This window comes from Theropithecus gelada, chromosome 2 (genome assembly GCF_003255815.1).
Source record: "Theropithecus gelada isolate Dixy chromosome 2, Tgel_1.0, whole genome shotgun sequence".
NCBI classification, from domain to species: Eukaryota; Metazoa; Chordata; class Mammalia; order Primates; family Cercopithecidae; genus Theropithecus; species Theropithecus gelada.
The window spans coordinates 44,037,793-44,060,480 of NC_037669.1; the positions used below are offsets into that span (position 1 = coordinate 44,037,793).

At 43.1% G+C, this 22,688-nt stretch overlaps 1 protein-coding gene and 1 pseudogene across 9 annotated transcripts in view; one reads left to right on the plus strand and one right to left on the minus strand.

The window, feature by feature from the left end:
* The window catches only part of KALRN (kalirin RhoGEF kinase), a 638,197-nt gene that overhangs the window by 45,424 nt on the left and 570,085 nt on the right, over positions 1-22,688 (plus strand). The gene's annotated exons all lie outside the window — the stretch shown is intronic.
* Positions 12,054-12,864, minus strand: LOC112618158 (annotated as a pseudogene).

Genomic DNA, 22,688 nt, shown 5'->3' on the forward strand with positions numbered 1-22,688 from the left:
AAGGGGGGGGATTTTGTGTCATCTGAAAGGGCTTTCTGGTTTCAGACCTCCTCTCTCCTGGTACACCTTGATCTCTGACTTTGCCTTCACAGGAGGTAGAGGTGGCTTTTCTGTTGTGCTTTGCAGTGCTCTCTGGAGAGGTCCTGACCCCTGTCTTTCATACTGTACCCCAAAGGGCCCATATTGTCATATGGTAGCTCCACCAGCAGAGCTCTCTCTCCTGTGACCTCTTTTATCTGATGATTAGGACTGATCCCCAGTGAAGCTGTGAAACTTGCCTTCTAGGTCCCTTTGCCATTCTGGTCAGTCGTTGACTCACTTCAGTAGCCTACCCAAATATGGCCAGTGAGTCCACCTCCAGAATGCCCCTGTCCTCCTCTTCAAAGCATTAAAACCCTGGCTTCCCCAGGTATCTGATAAATGAATACATACTCTTGTACTTACGGTTGGTAACAACTCAATAAGTTATGCCTCACAGGAGAATGTGTAGTTTAAAAGAAACATATTAAGCTAGAGAAATAAATCTCTAATGGTTGAATTTCAACTGCCACTGACAAGCAAATAGAAGTGATATTTTAGGGTCCCTGAGCTGCATTTATAGAGCTCTTCTCTATCTCTGTCAGACCCTATCTTGAAGATGGTATTCAGTTCAAGGTGCCCCAGATGGAACAAGTGTGATTCTTACCCAGGTCTTTCTGACTCAAAAATCTTATCCCTGTCTCTATAGCAAGATGCTGGGTGAGGTCTCCTGTGATTCCCTGCCCATGGCAAAAGCGAGATGACCCCTCACTAGAGCACAGAAGGAATTCTTGCTTGGACAGGGAAGTGGCTTCACCCTGTTTGAAAGCTTCACTCGCTCTACTGATGGGAATAATTAAGTGTTGGCCCTCAGATTCCATTCCCATTCTCCTTGTGACTTCTTTCACCAGGACATACAGTTTCCAACTCCCAAAGCAGCAGCCTTGCCCTCCCTGGGGGCACAGGGAGTGGGGGAGGGCTGGTCTCACCCTGGGTCATGGATGACTACACCTCCCCTTCCCCAGCCTCAGGTTTCCTTTTCTTGAATTTATGATTCATGATTATTTCATTTGGATATCTTAGAAGAATCTTAAAAATGCATAGAATGGAAATAATCTACCTCATTACCACCTTCTCCCCAAATTTTTTGTTGGGCTTCTCTAGTTCTGAATATGATACCATCATGTTCTTGCCTTGAAGCTTGGGTTAACTTTGATTCCCCCTTCTTCAGCTCCCCAGTCACCAGGACTTGTCTGTCCTTTCTGGCCACCTCCAATGCCATCCCTACTTCAGACTCTCTTCATCCCATGCCTAATAGTTCCTTCCCTGGCTCTCCGAACCCCGCAGGTTTCTTTTATGTCAACTCCTCTTTTCACCATGTCTTTCCTCACTGAAGCAGCCCATGGTTTTCATAGCCCTGGTCAAAGATTAGAGTCCTCACTCTGTCAGCCACAACTCGCTAGCCTCACCCAACCCCTGTTTTCTATGCCGTTTCCCACCAGCTCTCTCTTCTAGGCAAAGTGGCCTTCCTTGGAGCATATTTTCTGCTTTTTCTCATGCGGGTGAGATTTTTCCTTTTCCAAATGTCCTTCCCTCTCTCATCCTCTCCTCACCTGTCCTGCCACCGAATCCTTTAAGGTTCAGATCCAAACTCCTTCCACAGAATCTCCTGTGGCCACTACAGTTGGAAGCAACTGTTCCCCCATTTAAACTGTACTATGATTTATTTTTGTACATCTCATTTGGCACTTTTTTGGGGGTTTCACTAATTGTTAGTTTTCACATTTTATCTCCTTGGTTGCAAATTGTCTTTTCCATAGCACTTGGCACAATGAAGGGTGTTGGTTAGTGACTGCCTGGTTCTCATTCTTTCTGCTTCCCCACCTTCCTTTCAGTCACAACCTGTCTTTGCCCCAGGAATCTGCCCTTGTTAATCCTGGCTGTTTTTCAGCCTGTCAGTATCTCTGTCTGTGTTGTCTCAAGCAGTGTTCCTCACACCCCTTCTTCCTATTAAATCTCACCATCTCAGAGAAGCTGTGTGGACCAGTGGGAAGTGCTCAGGCTTTGGGATTGGGAGGATCTGGGTTTGAATCCCAGCTCTGCTGTGTGGTTTTGAGGAAGTTACTCTCTGAGGCTTTGGCTTTTTCAGCTCTGAAAATGGGGAAACTATTCTTTATCATAGGTAAAAATACATGATAGGCCCTCAGGAAACATTTGTCTCCCTCTCCCCTCCATTCTCAATTCCTCCTTCTCCATGCAGCCCTTCCCAAGTACCCCACATGATACTCAACTCTGCTGTTACTGAGATCCTGTGGCATGTGCAGTGTCAGAGACAGGGCTGAGCTTTGTTTATGTCTCTCAACTTAAAGAGCAGGTGCCTGAGGTCCAGAGGTGTGGAGCGACTTGCCACAGGCTTCCCCAAGCAGGTAAGTGACTGAGCCAGGTCCAGCACTCAGTCCTGGGTTTCAGCCAGGTGTCTGTCTCTGTACTCAGCCAACACATGGGCTCTTTCAGCTTGAGGGCTGTCTCTATCCCCACAGCATTCTGCACAATGTCGAATGAACATGGAGGAGGTGCTTAATAAATACTCGTTGGTCAACTACGTGTGTGAGTCCTGCTTCCCTGGTGGGAGTAAGGATTGTTATGTTCAGCTTTTGTTCCTTTTTGGTATTCAGTGCAGGCCTGGTTACAATACCTGAAGGTTAATTTCAGACCTAAGAACCAGGGTTTTTCAGTGGTTCCTGGGGCTGTCCCTACAGTATTTTGCCTACCTCTGGAGAGCACAATTCTGTGGAGTGTCCATTTGTGAGTGGCTCTGTGGGGAGAGGCCTGTGTGTGTAGCCTCAATGCTTGCTTATACCACATTTCCTCTCACTCTGTACTCCTCCAGCCTCCCCTCTTTCCATCTCCACCCCCCACCCACTCCCTGCACCATGTTGCTGCTTTCCCTGCTCTAAGAATAAATCATCACTGTTGCATAGCAACGAGTTTGGTTTCCTTTACTCCTCCTTCTCCTCCTCCTCCCACAAAAGTGCCTCAGTGCTAAATTTAAGGTAGTGTGTCAGGAGATGCTATCACCCCACAAATGCCTCTGAACCCCAGCATTGTTCCCCTATAGCTGCTAGCTTTATAAGGACAGAAACTGTGATGACTTTTTTTTTTTTTTTTTTTACTTTTCTACCCTCAGCACCTAGTACAGTTTCTAGTACTAGGCACATAGTAGGTGTTCAGTGAGCATCTATTGGATGATTAATGAATGAATCATTTTATTGGAATTCTTGCAGTTAAGAGGTGCTTCTGGGAATTGGAAATATTATTGCCGACTCTGGGATGATCCATAATTCACCTCTCTTGGCTGGGTGCCTCCCCTCCTTTCTTTCCGCAGCCACCAAAGAAGCTGATGTAGCAAGAAAAGGCACATATTTCTTCGTATCTCACTGTCCTGTGGATGGTGAATGCATTTCCCTCTCTATTTTCTGGAAACTGGGGTTCAGGCAATCCACATGGTTTATTGAGCCCAATGGGAAGTATCAGTGTAATGGGGCTTTAGGGTTGGGAGCAGATTGCTCTTTTTGACGACAGGAGTATCAGGCTTGTTTTCAGGGGAAGATGGATGTCTGTGAGCTCTGAACTCACAAAGTCCTGGATTTGAATCCCAGCTGTGCTACTTGCAAGCTGTGGGCCCTGGGTGGGTCCCTTAATTTAGTTTATGGGTTGTAAGTATTGCCATGAGGAAATACTAATAGAGACTCCCAGAGTGCTAGGAAACAAGGGTGACCAAATAGTGCGTGTTTCTTTTTCCCCTTTAAATGGAGAGAGAGAAACATACCAGAAAATACTTATTAATGCTAGTGATGGAATGCCATCTATACATAGACAGGGAGGGCAAACAAAGGTAAACCAAGTGAAATTTAACAATTTTGATGTCCTGAAAGCTTCCAATAAAGACTAAAAAGGCTGTAATGTATATTTGTTCAATAAATAAGACTGGCCTCAAATTCTCTTTGAAAGTGGGGCATATATCCTAAAAAAAAAAAAAAAAAAAAAAAAAAAACTTTTCATTTTAGAACAGGATAATCTGAACAATTAGAAGCTATTAGATGGGCAGTAAGAGGGGGACCTAAGTAGTGTCTCTTTTGGGGCCAGAGGGAGTGTTCTCCTTTGACCTAACATATGTACCTTTTTTCTTTTTCTGGCCTGAAAAGTAAGTGTTGGATTTCACAACTGACTCTCTACGTACCCTGTGTTCATCTCCTCCCAGACATCCCCACATAGCATCCCTAATTGACTCAGTTGTAGCTTCATGGAGTAGGAAGTACAGGATCCAGAGGGAGAATGACCAGTCCAACTGCTCCTCTGAGATCCTTGAACTAGAGGTTGGAGAGGAGGCTGGGAACGGGCCACTGTTCAGCTTAAAATAGCAGCAGCAGCAATTAAGGGAGCAGCCAGAGGTCAGAACCTGGGGCAGCCCCAGGTACACATTTCCAGCAGAGAATTCTGAGCTTAGCTAAATTGTTCCCTGCTCCTTGGGAAGGGGTAGTGGGCACTGCCTGGTCTTGTATGTCATCTGTGCATCTGTGCCTGCCCACATTGGGCAGCTAACATCTCCCCTTCCAGGTATGCATAACACTTCGTCGTGGTTGTCACCATCGTCCTCGTCCTCCTCCTCTTCCTCATCGTCTTCCTCTTCCTCGTCATTCTCTTCCTCCTCTTCCTTGTCCTCCTCCTCCTCTTCCTCTTCCTCATCATCCTCCTCCTCTTCCTCATCATCCTCCTCTTCCTCATCATCCTCCTCCTCCCCCTCCTCATCCTCCCCCTCTTCCTCATTGTCCTCTTCCTCATCATCTTCCTCCTCCCCTTCCTCATCCTCCTCCTCTTCCTCATCGTTCTCTTCCTCATCATCCTCCTCCTCCCCTTCCTCATCCTCCTCCTCTTCCTCATCGTTCTCCTCTTCCTCATCATCCTCCTCCTCCCCTTCCTCATCCTCCTCCTCTTCATTGTCCTCCTCTTCCTCATTGTCCTCCTTTTCCTCCTCTTCCTCGCCCTCTCCTCTTCCTCCTCCTCTCCTCTTCCTCCTCCTGGTTGCCATTTCTCATCCTCCCCTTCCCTCTTGTCTCTCTGCAGCATTACCACAGCAGCATCCATTTACTAGATTTTCATAAACCAGTCACTTTTTACAGTGTTCTTGGGCCTCTGCCCTCTGAAAGTCTATAGTTTGAGATGGTGTACTGGACTGCAAGCTTCCAGGAAAACAATCCAAGTGCAGCCATTAAATAAACATGAAATAGATGAGATAGAGTGTTCTTATTCTGTAGGAGTTGAGGCCAGTAGTATTTGTGGAGTCTTCTGGGTGTGCGTTTGAGAAAGCCCAGGAGTTTCCTGCTTGAAAAAGGTGAGGGTGGACTAAGTCAATGCTTTCCTAGGGACCAATGTTTGAGGGGAGGAGCAAGCCCTCCTCTTATGGGCAAGAGGGTACTTCCAGGCTAGAGCTTAAGGCTGGACCTTGGGAAAAAATACAGAGCAGCTGGAGGTGAGGGATCTGAGGAGACAGGGTCAAGGCCATGTTCGCATTTGCCTCAGACCCATCCTCCTCCCTTTATCGATCTGCTGATCCAGTGACTCCGTCATTCATCTACTCAACAAACATTTAAGGAACTTTGCTAAGTACCTGTGTGGATGGGAGAGTATTCTAAATCAGTGAGTTTTCACCCTAGCCACACATTGGAATTGCCTATGGAACCTGAAAATTACTGACGCCCAAGCTTCACCCCAGATCAATGACATTAAAAAGTCTCTGGGTCTGAGATGTAGGAGTGAGTGTTGTATTAAAGGCCCTTCATTGCCAGGGTAGACAACCACTGGTCTCAGTGACCTCCGAGGCTCCTTCCTGTGGCAGTGCCACTCACTGCCCTTCTTCTGAGTGACATGACTGAAGGTGTGACTTGCAGTCACTACAGCAGCTGCTACTCTGTGCCCACTTCACATAAATGTCTACTGAGCAGCTAGCATGTGCCCAGCATTAGAGACACAGAGATGAGGCTAACAGCATCCCCAGGAAGTAAATTAATGTAACCACTCCATTTCCTTGAATGTTTATCTGGTGAGCCAGAAGCCAGCTTTTCTGATGAATGGGATTTTCTGAGATTTGTCCTGTCTTCTCCCTCTGTGGAAGAAACTGTGACTATATCTGGTACGTTTCAGTTAAATGGAGATGAAGCAGGTGGTCAAAAAGACATACACAGAAATAGATGGAATGCAGGCAAACAGGGAGGGATGTTGAAGGGACAAAGTGTTCTCTTTAGGCAGGTTTTCAAGGATGCACCATTGAGATGAAATCATGGAAAGGTAAAAGTAAATAATATGCCTGTTTGAGTACTTGTATTATCAGCAAGGAATTGGGTCCCCATGAGGCATCTGGTTTTGGGCTGGGGACAGTGGACATGACACTGGCACTCAGAGAGGATGCAATCCTCCTTGGCAATTAAAACCAATATCCAAAACATAGAGATCTTAAGCCCTCAGTTGTGTTTCACTGAAAGTAAGGTTCCTACAGGCTTGGGGAAGGGAGGTAATGGAGAAGTGCTCCCTAAAGTGTGGTCCATGGAACTGCTCTGCCAACCGTTTGTTGTCAGTCAGTAATGAGGAGCACAGAAATAGAAAGGAAGCATTTAGAAACTTTATAGCAATTTGCCAGAGTAATTTTATGTCTGTTGAATCTAAAAATTAAAGAATTGGAACTTTTGTTTTTAAAATTGTACTTCACTGGTAATTCATTTTTATTATATTTTACTAAAGCACTAGTCTATAACAGATTAGAATAAAAGCAGAAAAAAAATCAAACTGGTCTTTCACTGCAAATGGCTTGAGAAGTACTGGAGTGGAAATCTGATATATCCTGGCAGGCTAGAGAGGTACTAGAAGGTGGGGAAAGGGCAGATGTTCTATCGGATGTTAAAAAGGGAGTAAGGGCCAGGTGCAGTGTCTCATGCCTGTAAGCCCAGCACTTTGGAAGACCGAGGCAGCAGATCACTTGAGGCCAGGAGTTTCAGACCAGCCTGGTCAACATGGTGAAACCCCATCTCTTCTAAAAATACAAAAATTAGCCAGTATGGTGGTGCATGCCTGTAATCCTAGCTACTCAGGAGGCCGAGGCAGGAGAATCGCTTGAACCTGGGAAGCAGAGGTTGCAGTGAGCCAAGATTGCACCTCCACACTCCAGCCTGAGCAACAGAGTGACTCTGTCTCAAAAAAAAAAAAAAAAGGTGAGGAATAAGTAAATCCTGGAATCCTAGAACTTGTCCTTGAGCGAGGCTCTAAAACAACAAATATTTATTGAGTTATTTGTGGATGCTGCAACTATACCATGTACTTTATATAAATTATTTTATTGTCTCCTCTTACAAAACTATGTGAGATAATAGCGCTCATCACCATCTTTGTTTTGCAGAGGCTTGAAAAGGGCAAGTGAGGTCCCCAGGCTATTGCAGCTAGTGAGTGGTGGGCCTGCATTTTAAAGCCAGGTGTGTTGGACTCCAAAGCCTAATGGTTTATAACTCCCCACTCCATGCAGCCCCTCCAGGTGACAGGGATCACAAGCAATAGGCTCTGCCCATCCAGACATTCCAGAATAGGAATGAGGAGAAGGCCCTGCAGATTCAGATCATGGCAGAGCATTTGCTTATAGAAGATGCTCTGCCTCCTAGGGAGAGTCAGAGTATTGACTTTTATCTGTCAGCTCTTGCTCTCTCTTCGCCTCTGTATTATTTCAAGAAATATTTGAGTAGGTGGAGCTACCCTAGTTGGGGCCTTTTATTAGGTTTTGAATTGTCTTGTCAGTAGCTTGTGTTAGTGGCATCTCATCCATCCATTAGAAAAAATTTATTTTGAAATAATTATAGCTTCATAGGAAGTTGCAAAGAAACATACATGGAAGTCCTTTGTGCCCTTCACCCAGCATCCCCCACTGTTAACATCTTGTATAACTGTAGTACGATATCAGAACTAGGAAATAATCCACAGACTCATCCATCCAGTTTTGCTCCCATATCCTGAGAATCACATTTTAAGAGAATCATCACTAAGCCAAAGTGTATCTGGAAGAGGGAGAGGGTGGTTGGTCTAGAAGCCAGGTCATATCCAGAAGTTCTAAGGGACTACTGTGAGCTTTTTACCTATAGATGCTGTGTGTTATTTACATCTCCTGTCTTAGTGCCTAAAACAGTGTGAGGCACACAGTTGATCCTCAGATGTTTTTTGGATTGAATGTTTGATTCAGAGTATAAAACCTGTGTACACACATAATGGGTGCTTTCCATGTTGTGGGGCCTCTAGTGAGGAAGAAGGGTGAGATTTATCTGTCCCCTATTGCTCTAGAACGCAGAGCTGGGATTAGTGAATGGGGGAAGGATGGAAGGAGAAACATCCCACCCAGATGTGTAGAAGGACTTGACCAACAATGGGAGCAATGCAGCAGGGACGTAGTTGGCTCCCCTCTCCTGGTTGTGTTTAGTCAGTAGCAGACCATCAGGGGTTCAGTGGGATGATTAATGCATTTTTTTTTAGTACTAGACCGGATGGCTTTAATGGAAGTCTTTTTCAGTTTCTTGTTTCTGAGATTCTAAGAACATGTGCTTATGAACAGCAATAGGATAACTGGGAAGGGAGACCAGTTTATGGGAGGAGTCTTCATGGAGTTTGAGGAAACAGCAAAACTTTCTCAGGGAAGAACACCTATAGACTTTGAAAAGACCATGTTTGCTTTTTAAAGGAAGGTCATAGGCAGCCAGGTATGAAACCCCTTCTCTTAGTGTTTCTGTGTAACCTGTGGAATTTGCCCAGGGGAACATCTAGAGTTAACCTGGAAATCAGATGCTTTTCTTTCAGGAAGCTTTTGGCAACATCAAAACATTAGTTCTAGATAATATTGTGGGTGCTAGATTCTGACTATAGGTGACATGTTTTTGTCATGTTAATCAATTATTGAAATTAAGGAGAAGATTATTGCAATTTCTATTCCAGGAAATGAAGCATGCACTGAGTTAATCAGATTACTTCCAGGTGAAAAAGGAAAAAAAATAGGTCGAGGTTCTTAAATTAGGCCACCTGAGAAGGTTATTATATATTCGTATATGATTACCTGTAAGGTATGCATTTAAATGATTTATGTTTTTATTTCATTCTGGCTGGCAAGGAAGATAGAAATTTCCTTTTGTGTGTTTTAAAAGCTCACAGAAAATTCATCTTTTTTTAGTCGGGGAGAAGAGAAAGGAACAAAATGTATTTACTGCCTACTATATGCCAATAACTTTATATTATTATTATATTAATTTTCACAATGATTCTGATGGGTATATTTTATCATTATTATTTTGTGATCAAAAAAACTGAAACTCAGAGCAGATAAGTAACTTGTTCTGGGGCACACATTGAGTGAAAAACAGAGCTAGGACTGAAAGCCAGGTCTGGCAGGCTCCAAAGCCAGTGCTCTTTATGCTGTTTGCTATTGGCGACATGCAACCCTAGCAGAATCCAAACTGTGTTCGTGAATGGATTTCAGAACTTGTATGTCTCAAACCCACAGGTGTCAGTTCCCTGTCTGTAGCAAAGCCTGCCCAGATGAATCTCCACCATTGCTGATGACCTTTTGTAGTAGAGTCAGACTCAGGCATTCAAACCATTGCTACAAGTAGAAGTCCTGGCACCTTCCTATCTCCCTGTACCCCCCAGTGCCTCCATAGTGCATGATCTTGAAGATGAATGCTGTCCTTTCCTTTGACTGTGGCACAGCTTCCAGCTTGCCTGCTGCCCAATGTCGAATAATCCTAGCTTAAATTTTTTCCAAGTTTTGGAAATGGGTTCTCATTCTCTTAAGTGGCTTGGAGAGAAGCCAAAAGACCCCATGGTACAAAGGACAGAACACATGACAAATATGTTCTATCCATGCTATGGAACTTGCCAGCCATGTCGTTTTAAAGAGTCTCTTAGCTGTCTGAGTCTCAGTTCTTTCACCAATGAAAAGGGGATAATGTTAATCTTCTCTATTTTCATTTTAAGGTGAGTATGAGATTCAGATGCTATTAGTATCTGGGAAACTTTGAAAATAATAGGGCATTATAAAAATGTAAGAGAACCATCTGTCCCGTGCAAAAGCTTTCCTCCAGAAGAGGCGAAAGCCAACGCACACGGCAGAGTAGGGAAGCATCAGCTTTTACTAGCCAGCCAGGTTCCGTTCTGTTGGAAGTAGACTTGGTCTCTGTGGCCCCCTCTTTTTCCTGAATAGCAGAGCTGTGTTTCTTGGCTTGGATTATTGAAATAATTGCTCCCAATCTTCCCTTTCCAATGAATGCCAAGCTGTTAAACCTGAACTACAGCCACTGGCTGCAGCCTTCCAAAGATCCTGATTGGGTGGACTGGGTTTTGCTCAGCTGAATTTGCTTGCTGGTTATGTAAATATTAGGGTTGTTAATCTTCATTAGAGGGTGTTAGCCAAGAAAAATTGTATTTCTATAAACCCATATATTAACATGGGGAAAAAAGTAAAAGTAAACCAAGCAAAATTGAACAACTTTGATGTCCTAAAAGCCTCCAATGAAAACTAAAAAGCCCTAATGTGTATTTGTTCAACAAATAAGAACATGGTTTCAAATTATTTTTGAAAGTGGGACATAGATACTAAATAAATTAAAATGCAAATTTTTCATTTTAAGAGAATAATCGGGACAATTAGAAGCTATCCATTTTGCTGTCATTTATAGATTTGAGTTCGCAAAGCAGTTTTCATGGATTTTTTATTTTCCTACATGGACTTTATTCCTTAAATGTAGTTTGTGTTTATATTTTCATGTTAAAAACTTTTCACTGAAGTCTATCAAGTGTACAGAAGAGTGCACAAATTCTAAGTATACAGCTCCGTGGATTTTTACCCAGTGAACACACTAGAGTAATCAGCACACAGATCAATAACATTATGAGCACCCCAGAACGTTAGCCCCCGCAGGGTCCCTTTCCGTTCACTAGCTCCTCCTCTCAAGAGTAATCTCTATGGTGACTCCCAGCATCATAGATTAGTTTGCCTGTTTTGAAACTTGGTGTTTGTGGAATTCTAAAATACACACTATTTTATGTCTGTCCTCTTTTGTTCAGTGTTATGTATGTGAGATTAATCCATGTTGTGTATAGCAATTTGTTTTTATATTGTATAAATATGCCACAATTTATCCATCTTACTGTACAAGGTATTTGGGTTGTTTCCAGCTTGGGGCTATTATGAATAAAGCTGCTATGGACACTCTTGTACATGTCTATTGATGAATATATACACCCAGTTTTGTGGAGTATATACCTAAGAGGAAATATCAAGCAATGGGGTATGAGTATGTTTAGCTTTAATAAACACTGCCAGAAAGCTTTCCAAAGCAGTTGTAATGATTTATATCTTCACCAGCAGATAGAAGACTTCCCATTGTTTCATACCTTTGCCAATATTTGGTATTATTTGTCTTTTCCATTTCAGCTTTTCTGCTAGGTATGTGGTAGTGTCACATTGTGGGCGTTGTGTTTTTGTTTTTTGCATTTCCTTGATGGCTAATGAAGTCTAGAACATTTTCGTATGTTTATTGGCCATTTGGATATCCTCTTTTGTAATGTGAATCTTCATGTCTTTTGCCTCATCTTTGCTATTGAATTATCTGCCTTTTTCTTATTGCGTTGTAAGAGTTCTTTATGCATTCTGAATATGAGTCCTTGGTGGAATATATGTATTATGAATATTTTCTTCCAGTCTGTAGCTTGTTCCTTTACACTCCTTATGATGCATTTTGATGAAATGAACATACGTTATTAACTTTAATGTGGTCCACTTTATCATTTTTTTCTTTTATATTTAGTACTTTTTGTGTCCTGTTTAAGACATTTTTGTCTACTCTAAGTATTTCTTACTAAAAGCTTTATTGTTTTACTTCTCACATTTTGATCAGTAATTCATTTGGAAATGCTTTTAGTGTATGGTGAGAAAGAGAGGTTATCATTATTTTTCATTCAATTTGAGAGCAGGTACTGTTTATTAACTGACCACCTTAGAAAAATAATCATGGTAGACACCTTAGTTCATTCTTCTAATAAGCTTGTTGATCTGGTCCTCCCTGTTGCCAGCATCTCCACCTTCTACAAAATGGATGGTCTTTTTCTTCATTCCATCTCATGGAGAAGATAATTTGAAGGGCCACAGGAAGTTATTTGCTTCCTTGAAACATTTTAGTGTAGCTTTCATGATCAGATCCTCCATGCAGATGATGCCATATTTACCAAGAGATGGAGCAATCAAGGCGTTATCTGTCAAAGCAATTTGCTTCGTACTGATTTTGCCATAACCACGCTTGTAGATTAGTTCATTTACTGACTTCAGATTTGGGTACCCCCATGCAAGATATGGTTCTACAATCCTCAGCATGTTAATTGAAGCCTTGTTGAGCTTCACAAAGGTTCCATTGAAGATTTGATGAAGGCGAAGAAGCTGCAACACCTTTCAGACCTTTGGGCTCACACCATTGATACCTCTGATCCTGACGACAAACGCTAATTTGGGTTCTGCAGGTACATGGAAGTTGCCAGCTTTTCTTGCCATCCTGGCCATTCACATTTCAGCTCTGTACATCTGCCTGTATTCCTTCTGAAGTGCTTCGCTTTTTCATAGATAAGCTTCCTCGTTGCCTTTCGAAGCATCTTTTGTGCAAACTTCCTTCTCAGGCGCTTGATCTTCAGCTCTGCGAAATTCCTTTGCTTTTTCTTAAGGGTTTCTGGCACAACAGAAACCTTCTTCTTCTTCTTCTTTTCTTCTATACTCTCCATGGTTCCAGCTGGAAAAAAGGAGATTTTTTTTCTCCTGTTTTGTCATCAGTAGACTTGAAGACATTTATTGAAAATATCATTCTTTCCTCACAGCATTACAATGTCACCTTTGTCATAAATCAGAGGTGCCACCAAGTAGTTGATTCTACCTTGAGTTTGATTGTACTAAATACATGACTAATCTCTCGGCACAGGCAGGGGTGACTAAGAAAGGCCAGGACAGGATCAGAGGTCCAGAAAATTTCCAGATTCACTGCCCCACAGACTAGGTTTAAATATCCTTCTCCAAGTAAAATGACTTTAATAGAATCATAGTATGAACACATAGACAGTTCACAAACAAGATGGTTAAGAAACTATCCTCTCCATTAGAAGATGGATATGGAGTGGAACCATATGAAATGGAATTTAAAGAAACGCAATACCTACTTTCAAGTTAAATTCAGTTTCTCACAAGATTCAACTGAAAATGATTATTACTTTGCTTAATGCCAGTTCTCACAATAAAGGAAAGCCTTTTCTTGAAACAGGCTTGGCTCATGCCCATTTCTTGGGGTTCATCCGTCACATCTCCCTCAGCAGAGTGCAGAATTAGACACACAGAGCCTTTACCTTCTTGCTTATTTTAATTACTCTGTGAAGGGCCTTTTGTTCATCTCCAGCTGCTTCTGGCAACCTAAAATCTTTCAGGATTTCTAAGATTCATCCGGGTCTGGGATGCTGATAAGGCAGGGTCTCCTTAGATAGATGGGCACCCATCCAAGGGCCCCATCCAGCTTAACCTATGGAGGACATCAGCTCTCTGGCCAAGCCCTCATTCATCCAGAGAATACAGCTTCCTTCCATCAGCCAGATTCAGGGTGGGATATGAAGTGGAATCCTTCTTCTTAGGGAACTTGGACTGGTCTAGGCACCTTTAAGTTCAGGGAGTTTCCCTCCACCTCTGCGTCGCTCTCCTGGGGCTGACCCTAAAGTCTTGGCTGTGGTGAATGAGAAACATTGCTCAGCAACAAACCTCATTGGAGCAACAGCTTCTTTTGTAGGTTTCCATTTGGTGAACAAGTGCAGTTGAGCACCTTCTGTGTATTAGCACTCAACATCTATTCCCAGTGCTTGAGAGACTTAGTTTACCTCTAACAGTCTCTACTGAAACTTGGGGCCTGACAAACTTCACTAATGCTTGATCACCTGACCTCAAGTCTTGCTCATTCCTATTCCCCGCCATATTAGCTGAGTATTTTGTAATGAATCTCATCTGTCTGCTGTGTATTATACCCCACTTTGAACTTCTGTTTTGACTTGAGTGAATCCATGTCCTGTTAACCAGGAAGACTTCAACTTAGCTGAAGTCCTACGTTCTTAAGTGTCTTGAGATGCTTCGCTGCTGCCCCAGGATCTGCCATTGATCTCAGGACAAAGCAGTGCACTTGTCAAGAGAGAATTAATCTTGTTCGTGTAATGCCATCCATGTGTTGGGGTCCTGTGTTTTTCCTGTGCCCAATGACAAAAGATATAACAATGACAGGGAGTTAGGACTGTGGCATAATGTCCCCACAATTGTCATGCCTTATTTTCATCAGGAAAGAATCCCAGTCACTACAAGCCTTTGCCAGCCTAGACGTAGTGTAATTTTGATCTTGTTCACCCGTTTGCTCTATATGTACACAGAATGGCTATTTTAGGCTCTTTAATGTCTGTTCTTTTAAAATAGCTTTTTAAAGAGACTCTTCTGTTTTGTGTTTATGTTTCTTAATCTCTGCACATTTAAAAACCATTGTATATAATAGAGTCACAGACTTTTGGAACCTAGAGATATTAGATGCCATTAGTTCAGTCTTTTCATGACTACATAATACTGTGAGATTTCTCTCTCCAGAGATATTTTTTAACTTCTTTTACAATCACAGGAAGTCAGAGCTGGAAGACAACTAAGGACTGTGCTCGGCCAGCAATGTCATTCTGCAGACAAGGACTCTGAGGAGGCAAGTGACTGGACCACACAGGCAGTGGTGGGATAGGGTCCTGGATCTCCAGACCCTCAGTCTGGGGCTCTTTGTTCATGCAGACAGGGCTGCTTCTCACTTCCAATTTCACTTCCTAATTGTAACCCAAAGACAGCCAGGCGTTTCTCATGGAATCTGTGAATGTGCTTGTCATGAAACACTAATCACTGCCAGGATTTAAGGTAACATAGAAATACCCGAAATGTCTTTTGGGCAAGAGCCATGAATCCCAATGGGAGTAGGCTGGGATAAGTAGTTATGTTAATAAAACTTTTCCACATCAAAAGTGTGAGTCAGATGCAAAGTATAAATACCTTTAAGAGGTTACATGCAGAGGGAATTTAGTTTTAGTACAAATAGATCATTTATTTGCATCCCTTTCTGAAATAAGGGGGGTAGAAGTTATGTCTTTCAAATTACACTGATCACTAAAAAAAGGAAAACCATCTGCAGGAGGGTCCTTTTCCTTGTGGACTGCTGTCCTGTATAATGTTTCTGATAAAGCTTGAGCTTCCAGCGCAGCAGAGGAGAAGAGGAGAGTGTGTCTTTTCTTCCCTCTGTCTTAGCTGCATTCAGAAAGTTCCACCTCTGCCCCTTTCCCCTGCAAGTGCCCCTGGTCCCAGCTCCTTCCTGAGGCCTGTTGCTCTAGGTGATCTACAGCCAGGCAGCAGTGGCTGTGGGTCTGGGGCCTGTGGGAACCTCCTGTGATGGAGTACAGAGCACTGTTAAGGAGAAAGGAAACATTAGAGTCAATTCTTCTTCTGCTCCTCGGGGCTCCCCTTTTCCTGCCCATCTTTCTCCTAGGATAGACTGAGCTAAGCAGAGAGGCTCAGAGGTGTACCTTGTAAACTTCAGAAATTATCCTACCCATCACACCCAGGGTTTGTTTCTGCCTGCTTTGTGTCACCTCCACCCCACCCTCTGCTCCTGAAGCAGGGATGTTTGTGGCTGAATGAGGAGGGTGGAGTAGATGGGAGTGTGTTTACAGCCTCCTCTGGGCTTGTGCCTGGTGACTAGAAGGAGCTGGATGGGAACTTTATGGATTGGACAGCCCACTTCTCCCAGGAAGCTCCCAGTCTACCGAGGAGATGATAATTGCTTATCTGATGGCCTCTAGTATAAAGTGGTGCCTGAACTGAGTGTTTCTTCATTACTTCTCAGATGCCAGCACCAGTCCTAGGCTAGTGTATCAGTAGAAGCCAGATCTGAGCTGAGATGGTGATTCTGTCCTCTCTGGAGAGGCCATTGTCCCCAAGAGGCATTCATGTGTTGATTTGAAAAACACTGTTGAGTTTCTCTTTGCCTGTTTGGAGATTTTTATGCAAAGGGATCTCCATTCCTAAAATTCACTGAAAGCAATCCTGACATGCCCTCTGCAACTCATCATGTTAATGGGAAAGAAGGGCTGGAGACCAGCCAGGCTACCCCCTCCCCTAGCCATGTCAGGATGGCTATATTGATTGCAGAGTCTGATGGAAGATTATGGCGATGGATGGGGATTCACTTGGCTTTTGCAAGGCCACTGACGGTGGAGAAATAAAGCTCTGGCTCTGGAGCCTGTCTTCTCAACTGGGCTTCCAGCCAGGTCTTCCTTGCCATCCTCCTAATCCCCCCTAGTCCATCATGCACACCCAACCAGGTCTGGCTTCCCTGAACACCTCTTAGTAAAACTCCCCAATTGCTTAGAACCCCTTAATGGGTCCTCTTGGCGTGGACTCAGGGCCCTATAGGATCAGGTATACATCTACAAACAATTGCCTTTACAATCTTATCACTGATGAAGCCTGCCCTCTGCAGTGAAACCCAAGACCAGATGGGGTCTTCTCATAGTCCCCTAAAAGTTCCAGGCTTATTTGTACCTCCATGCCTTTCCCCAGATTGTTCCCCATGTCTTCTGAGCTCACCTCCATCTGCTCAAATTCAGTTCCTCCTTGAGTATTTGGCTTATGCCATACCTCCCTAACCATTGGCCCACATGCCTTTTTCTTTTCTTTCTTTCGTTTTTGTTTGTTTGTTTTTGAGACAGGGTCTTACTTTGTCACTCAAGCTGGAGTGCTGTGGTGCAATCTCAGCTTACCACAGCTTTGAGCTTCTGGGCTCAAGTGATCCTCCTGCCTCAGCCCCCCAAGTAGCTGGGACTACAGGCATGTGCCACCATGCCTAATTTTTTGTATTTGTATTTTGTGTAGAGATGGGGTTTTGCCCTGTTGCCAGGCTGGTCTTGAACTCCTGAGCTCCATCGATCCACTAGCCTTGGCCTTCCAAAATGCTGGAATTACAGGCATGAGCCACTGCACCTGGCTGGCCTTTTTTTTTTTTTCCTCAACTTTCTATCTCTTTCAAAGTTAACTGGTTACATTTTGCCTCCTCCGCTCCGCAGGCTGTGCAGTAGCCCATTTCTCTGATGTGTAATACCTGAGGGCAGTAACTGTTAGACCCTCCAGTCCACGGCAAAATGTGAGATGAACACATGCTATTTCTTGGGTAAATGGGGAGAGATGAATGCTTGAAATAATGAACTCTCTCTGGACAATTTAGCATCATTTCCTTCTTAACCTGGTGTTCATATACCCATTTTAAAGTGACGACTAGAGGTATTGATGGGGATGGGGAGAGGTGGAAGCAGGATTCTCAGAACGGTTTCCAGCATAGCAGTGATGATGAGCAGGACTGAGATGGAGCAGGTACTAGATGAAAAACTGAAACCAAAACCCAAAGAAAGCAAGAAATTGAATTTGACATACCTTGGTGAAGGAAGGTGGGTGTACTGGGTTGAATAAATGTCCCTTGAAAGTTCACATCTACCTGAAATCTTAGAATGTGACCTTACGTGGAAATAGGGTCTTTGCAGATATAATTACTAGATTAGGGTGGGCCCTAAATCCAATGACGTGTGTTCTTGTAAGAGGAACGGAGGATACACAGAAAAACAGACCATGTCTTCCTTGCTGCCCTGGATGGAGGGGCCCATCAAGCACTCAGGGCAGCCTCAGCATGATGGGAAGCCATGGGCCAAGCCATCCCTGCAATGTGCAGGAGGGAGAAATCACATCAGATGGGATGGCTTGAATGTTCACGTTTTTATGAAGAAGGAATCTGGTTAGAATGATCATCAGGAATAGAAGAGGTCTGTGCAGGGAGAAGGGTGATGGGGAGTGTACTGTGGTGCTTTTGTGGAAAAGTGGATGGGATGTGGGTTTGCTTTGATGTAAGTGAAAAGAGAAGAGAAGGAAAGGAAGTGTGAAATGACCCAGTTGGTTTTTGCAATGAATGATGTGTAAGAAAATGGCCTTTTTTTTTTTTTTTTTCCTGGGTCACCAGGCAGCTCTGACTATCTGTCAGATGGCATCACTTCAGGCAGAGGGTGGGGTAAGAGAGAGCTTGGCCTTTGGAGGATTTCCTTAGGCGCCACTCCAGCACCTTCTTTCTCCTCCTCAGTGTCGGAGATGGTGAGGGATAATGGGATGCACGCTGGGAGCCTTCCCTGGATCCCCATATGGTCAGCGCTCTGTCTGAGCAAGTCTGTCCCCTTCTTGGATTCTTGGTCTTCTCCCTTTTACAGGAGGCTTACAAAGTTTGTGTGAGCATTGAGGAAAAATATTTTGTAAACCTCCAAATGCTGTCTAATATTGTATCCTATAGTTCTCCAAGGACTGAGAAGGAAGATAGATGGAGTCTTAATCTTTTGGGGTTTGAGGGAAGCTCGCATACTGTGTGAAAAGTAATGAAGGTTTCAGTTTGAGATGATGAAGTTCTAGAGATGGCTGGTGGTGATGGTTGCACAACAATGTGAAAATGTGAATGGACTGAATGCCACTGAACTGTATACTTAAAAATGGATTAAATGGTCAATTGTATATGCTCTCTGTTTTACCATGACAGAAAAGTCACACCTCCATCCCTCCCCCAAAAAAGTAATGTACATACAGGACAAAGCTGATACGTGAGTAAATTTGCCACTCCAGCTATTACAGAGCAATTATTAACATTTTGTGGTGAATGCTTGTATTTGCAATCACTGTAAGGAATTAGGACCGGTTACCAGGACTCAACACAATATATTGTTGTTAGTGCTTTTGGATGGCTCTAGAAATTCTTTTGGGAGGGAGTAAATTATGTCACAATAATTGAAACAGAAATGAACTATAAGCTGAACTTAATAACATGATCTGAGATCACTTCTCCCCCTCTACCCCTGCCTTCAAGGTTGTTCTCCTACCATAGGACTACTTTTTCTTTGCTTCCCAATTTACTCCTTATCCTGGTAGGTCAAGGTGAAAACAGATTTGCATCTATAATACAGAAACATGTGAATCTCCTGTGGCCTCCTGTATGTTACTAAAAATGTCTCATGTTATTATGGACCCTGGTCCTGTGGGCCAGACTTTGCTCCCAGAAAGAAGCAAGAACTATTTGCACATCTCCCAGATCATTCTTTCCCCAGGCCTGTGGGCATCCACATCAAAGCCTTACAGGATCACCCCCAGTTTTTTCCTTTCTTAAGCTCCAAGGTGCTTTTGAAGATCAGAACCATAAGTATGAATACTGCTTGAGGGTACCTGCATTTCTGAGGAGTCTCCCATAGGCTGAAGGCCCAGAAAGTAACTCGGAAAGGGGTTGAAAGATAGATGCCTTTTGGATTGAGAAATTGTTTTACTTCATCACAAAATAAACTACTTATGGTTTGGGATTTAAATACTGGGACATGTATTGTACCTCCTCTAAATCATCCCAGAAAATGAAGCAGAAGAACAATATTCAATGTAGAACTGCCCATGGTGCCAGATGATTTTGAGTCACATACAGAGGCAGGCAGAGCTCTCAAATGTTATGGCTACTTGTGTTTCCGACAGACAGCCAGTTTCCTAAGAGGGGGTTGGGGGCAGGAAAAATTCAGTGCCTTCATTGTGGGCTGCTTCTTGTTGAATTTTGCTCCACAGGTTAGAAGACAGGTCCCAGTCTTCCTAATGAGGCATTGAAAGTCTAGGTGGAATAGATGCTTGCTGGAGCCTGTGGAGATTATAAAACAAAGAGCTCACTGCCTTAACGTGGTCAGGAGAGGCAGGAGTGAGAGCCAGTGTGAAGGTGTGGGAGTTGGAAGGAACTTGGAACTCAACTTCTTTTGGCCCCTCAACTTGAGATTCACAAAGAAAAAAAGCAATGTCTCCTCGCTGAAAGGTAAGAGTTTAAAATTTATCTGAATTCTGAATATTATAGTTTGTTCTGGCTCCAGTGGCATATTTCCATAATGTATTTATATCACAAATCCCTGCTCTGAGGCAAAGTCAAAACACCTGGTCTTAGTCCTGAGGTGAGGCCCTCAGAGCTGGAATAGTGCTTTGCCCTGTGCAGGGGCCATTATCAGATTTATATACAATGGAAAAGATTGTCTAGAACCTAGAGAGGCACTAACTAAGTCTTATCCTTTTCCTCCTTAGCAAAATGGAAGCTCCTCCTTGCACAGTGCAGCCCCTTCCTCGCTATAGGTTATTTCAAGTGAGAAGAATAAACATGACTTCCAAATGCCATCTAACAGTATATGAATATCTAAAGGAGACAAGGATGACTGAATGCATCTTCATGTGTAGGAAGTGAAGTGGCTGTTGACATTAAGTACTTCTTCATGAGTGAGAGAAGGCCCATGATGGAGATGACACCAGTACCTCCTTCTAGCACTCTGAATTCCCAATGTTTACTACTGCTGTCTCTGAAACTACAGCATCCTCACCAGGACCACACAGGGAACAAAGGCAAGACACCTGAAATCCCTTTAGCCGTATTCACAACACTTACTTCATAGATAGGATGATGTTTGAAATATGAGAAGGCTTTTTTTAAAAAGAGCACTCTGTTCTCTTGGTATCCTAGTATGAGTGTCTGAAAGTGCTCATTGGCTGGAAGGTTTCATGTGAGCATCAGCCGCAGGGTCCAGAAGACACTCTTGGCAAGCCTGGAGAGTGAGGATGTTGAACAGGCAGTGGAAGCATCCATGAAAAGCAGGCAGCTGCACAAGACTTTCCAACAGATGGCTGGTCACTTGCACAGAGGGAAGGAGCCATGGATTCCGTGATAATGACACTTGTGCCAGCTTTTGTGTTTCCAGAAGTATTGAAGATATAAGGGAACCAACACGTGTAGAGTATGTGAAGTCTTACAGAGACGAGGTCCTAAGGTATCTATTTTGACAAATCACGTTGCAAGTAATGTGAAAGCAGTTTGAAGAAAAAATGTACCCATCTAATGCTGCATTAGGGCATGCATTTCTATAGCCTAAATCTGTCAGTGACATGAAAATACATGTTTTGTTGGACACAGAATAGGTTGAACACATAATAGGTTCTAGAATGGATCTGCATAAAGAAGTAAGAAGAAAGGATATAAAGGTAGAAGAATAAATGTATAAATATTACAACAGGACACTGAGCTGGGTGGCTCTTTACCATAGACCTCGCTCGTATTTCTCACTACAGGCTTGCTCTGAGTCAATTTCCAAGTTCTCTCTTTCTCCTTCCAAACTTCCCTGTATGTAATCTTGCTCCTGGGCCACCTGACTGATTTTTAATGCCTGGATATTTGCTTCCACCTCTGCATGACCAAACCTTGGCCAAGTCACTGTTGACTCAGTTGCAACATCTGTCCCCTGCTGAGGGCTGTCATAGCTTTCATAGCTTACAAACAGTCCAACTTGAATCCAACCTTTTCTGTGGTCATTTGGAGTAGCAAGAAGCATTGTGTTTTGGATTCACTGCAGAGATCACACACTTAACTGTATATAGGCAGTTTTTATAGCTATCACTGCATCCAGGTTGGACAGTGACCTTGACTGAGACATCCTTTACCTCTGTTTTAGATCAATTTAGGCGGCATATAAAATCTCTGTGCACTGCCAGGGGAAAGTAAAGTGGAAGACTTCATGAAGAAATGGACAAGGCCAAATAGTTGACCATTGTTGCTGTATAAATCTTGGATCCAGGGCTAAAAGGTGGCAGTATAAATGCAGATGGTGCTGCTGCCATATTTTCCTAGCACATCTTTAAGCAGCATATTTCAAGCCGTCAGGGTTGGAATGGCATTTCCAAATATAAACTCAAAAAATCCTCAGGTGTTTGGTTCTAGAATAGAGCTGGGAATTTTGTCCTGCAAATGCCTTCTGCAGCATGGGAGCAAACCCACTCTTCTGTGTCTGATGCTTCAAACTCTCTATTTTCTGGAAACTGGAGAAAGATGTGGGTCTACATTTTGAAGTATATGCCTTGAACAGGAATTATGCACCTATAGAAAACTTGTCATACATTGAGTAAACTCTCAGTTTACAGAAATCTATGGAAATATCAAAATAAAACAGCAGAAGGAGCGGTAACTATAGAGGTTACTAACTAAGGGGATTACCTGAAAAATAAAGTTATATTTGCCAAAAACTGTATTTGATTAGTTTGGACTTCTTTTTTCCTATCCCTTTTCTGTTTTATATTTGTATTTCATTTCTTCTAAAATTAAGTGATCTGTCATGATCTAATATTGTAGAAAATGTCCAAGTCTAGACATTAGGATGGCTTTTGTTATTTTAGTCACATGCAAGAAGCAGAATGGTTTTGTGGAGAGAGCTCTATCTTTGGAGTCCAGCTCTACCTTCGGTGCTAAACCCAGGCATCTTTGTCCTGATTATAGTACCCCTCTGGCTTCTCCTTATGTTTGTAAAATGAGGGGGGCTCTCTGCAATATCCTTCTGGCTGTAAAATCTATTAGCTCTTATTGCTGAAGGTTTCTTCTGTTCAGAGTTTCTAGGTTTCTTATAAACTGAGGAGCCAGAGGTCAGGAGGA